Source organism: Aplysia californica, unplaced genomic scaffold (genome assembly GCF_000002075.1).
Source record: "Aplysia californica isolate F4 #8 unplaced genomic scaffold, AplCal3.0 scaffold00192, whole genome shotgun sequence".
In the NCBI taxonomy this organism is placed as follows: Eukaryota; Metazoa; Mollusca; class Gastropoda; order Aplysiida; family Aplysiidae; genus Aplysia; species Aplysia californica.
The window spans coordinates 259286-262244 of NW_004797462.1; the positions used below are offsets into that span (position 1 = coordinate 259286).

General features: G+C 43.1%; 1 protein-coding gene across 1 annotated transcript in view; it reads right to left on the reverse strand.

Moving 5' to 3' along the window:
• LOC101845328 overlaps nucleotides 1–1252 on the reverse strand; it is a 4193-nt gene extending 2941 nt beyond the window's left edge. The window contains exon 1 of the mRNA XM_005098718.3: nucleotides 988–1252. The gene's annotated coding sequence lies outside the window, so the exon portion shown is untranslated. The remainder of the gene's footprint in view (nucleotides 1–987) is intronic.
• Between the last annotated feature and the right edge of the window lie 1707 nt (nucleotides 1253–2959).

Consider the following 2959-nt stretch of genomic DNA (forward strand, 5'->3'; position numbering starts at 1 on the left):
GGGGGTAAACAAGCTATAGGCCTACAACTTCGTACACAACACATGAAAACCAACTTATATCATACATTAAGACTTTAAGGTCTTAACATGGTTACTTGGGAGGGCGTTTTGTTTACACTTTACACACTACACACTCGCCTTTGCGTTGATTCCCGTGAAGAACGTTACATTTAGTGATATCCACAGGGCCTACATGACACATTATTTGTGAGATTTAGGTCTTGAGTCACAGATTATCAGGGCAGGGTGTGGATAATAGGCCTCTATGTGAGAAGGGTTCATCATGAAAAACTACAACTAGACTCTAGTAGGGCACACCCTTCTCAGACCAAAACACGTAGCCTAAAGCCTAGGCCTGTTTTTTCTATCTCTGAGGCCTAGGCCTACTCCTCACAAAATCTAGATTCTAGGCCTTTCTTATTAAAATCTTGTACCAGTATGTTCTTACTTCTTAGGCTAGGCTATAGATCTAGGCCTAGTGCCTAGGCTCATGATTGCTTTCAAAATTGTCATTAGAACAGGCTTTATGAAACAATCTGCATTTTGTCAACGAATCTTCCCAAAACTACGAGCATGGTCGCTTATAACATGTTAGGCTACCAAACACCAAGAAACCATCAAACATAATAAACGAAGTATACAATGCAGCGGGACAAAAATAAAACTACACACAGGCAACACGCCCGACACACAGTAACAAAGCTTGACACCTCCTTGACCTGCCAAGGTGTTCCGACTTAGGTTAACTGACCACTTGGCTACACAACGTAAAGGCATACGATTACAGAAACAGACCAATTAACCTTACAGCAGAACAAAATTCACACTCACTGTAAGGAAATATAGCTTAGGCCTAATTAACACACGTCCCGGGTGTAAGCAACGCTATACAAGCAGAGAGGGTTTGTGAACTCTCTGATACAAGCTAGATCTAGATCTAGATCTAGATATCTAGCACACGAAATATAGCCGAAAGCGTGGCTTTACCTGGTCGCCGATAGGTCCTCCAATCTGTGTCACTTCGCATGTAGGAATGACCTCCCAGTAGCCTCCAACTAGATCTAGTCCAACTTCTAATCATAAACAGCCCCTCTACGTGTGGCTACGGGTGACTGATGTGTAGGCCTAGCCTAAAAGCAAAGTAGACAAGTTCCCACACCGCTGCTTTCACAATCCCCGCACGTTATCGGTAACTAGACGTGTAAACATAAGCGAGACTCGCGAGGGCGAGGCAAGGGTCATTCATTCACGAGTCTTGTTCTTCCATCGATTTCTTTCTATCGTTCCAGAGATGCTGAAAATAGATCTAGACCTTGTTAGCTGCGACCGTACCGGAATCCAACTAGCCTAAGCTTTTTGTTTTGTTTCTCGCAGCATGTATTGCGTTTTACCAGAAGAATAGTGACTTGTGTTTGAGGCATTATCATTATTTCTCTAAGTCGCTAGGCCTTAGCCTTAGCTTCCAAAGCGACCATTCTATATAATAATTATTATTGTCAGGCTGTTGCTAACCCAGTGCGTTTAAAGTTTACACTACCTGAGCGGAACATGAGCACACAAAGAAATCAATGGAAAGCAAAGTTATGGAGAGAGAGAGAGAGAGAGAGAGAGAGAGAGAGAGAGAGAGAGAGAGAGAGCTGCACTGCACACCCCTCGAAAAACGTTCGTAAACATTCTCTTGAAACTAGGACGATCTTTTTAGGAAATATGACCCGACCACGCTTCCGCGCGCAAGGCCAGGCTTTCTCTCAAGCACGAGGCATGTTGAGCCAAGGACTAGGTTTCGTAGGCCTTGGCTTTTATACGTTCTTGTAACTACTCTGGGCGTCTTGGACTTGGCCTAGCCTATGCATGAACTCTCAAACAACACAATGACATTAAAAAGTTCAGCTTGAACCCTAGTAAAAGAACATTTATCTGCCAGTGGAGAGAAAAGGCACCCGCTAGCGTATGTGTTGCAATGGTTTGTTTCTGCCCCTAGCACGCTTTGAGTGTGACTTCGATTCCTGGACAGAACATAGATCTAATTATTCTATGGAAACTGCCTAGCGTGGCTCAATTAGCACCCCCCCCCCCCCTTAGATCAATTCATTCATCCAGTGCCCGACCTACGACAGATATCGGTGATCATCGTTCTCAAATTCATTCCTTTGCTCGGACGCTCGAGCTTTAAAAAAACTGTTTCCCCGATTTTCTCTGTTATTCTTATGTTTAGGTTCCATAAGTAGATTCTAGGTTGCTCTAGGCCTGCCCCTGCCTCATTTGCCTTCAATTTTGCCAATAAGAGCGAGATGTTCAAGACCTTTATGCGTATCCAGGTGTCCCGAACATTGCATTTGTCTTTTCAAGATTGTTTTTAACAGTGGGCGTCCCACGTGGGCTTCATCAAGCTCTACTACCGCATTTTATTTATTTTCCCTTCATGATAATTATTCTCAACAGTCTCCTGTAGCCTCTGTTTTATTTTCACTCACTGTCTTTAGTGATTGTCCAGTATTCACAGCCATATAGAAGGGTTGACCATGCATTGCAGGCCTACTCTAAAATAATACTGTAATAAAATAGCATACTTAAATAAATACTATTAATTACGTTGATGCGCCCTACAGACAGAGAAGAACTGACAAAGAACGTAATCAACTCTCTATGTATTTTCTAAGAGACCAAACTCGATGAAATCAACAACTTCCATTCGCTGCCCGCCTTTTATACTTTGTTGCGGCACCGGCCACCACACCTTTGACATTACTCACTGCCTGTTCTACTAAGCCAGGAAAGCGTCAAGACGAAGCCACTCTGAAAAAGGACGGTGCATGTTTTAAATGTGGAAAGGAGGTGGTAGGGGAGGGATGGGGAAACACCGTAAAAAAAGAGAACAGATATAACGATTACTCAAGGGCAATGATGAGTTACGAGTTGTATCGTGGTTTTGTTTTAAGATATTAATATAGAACTTCAG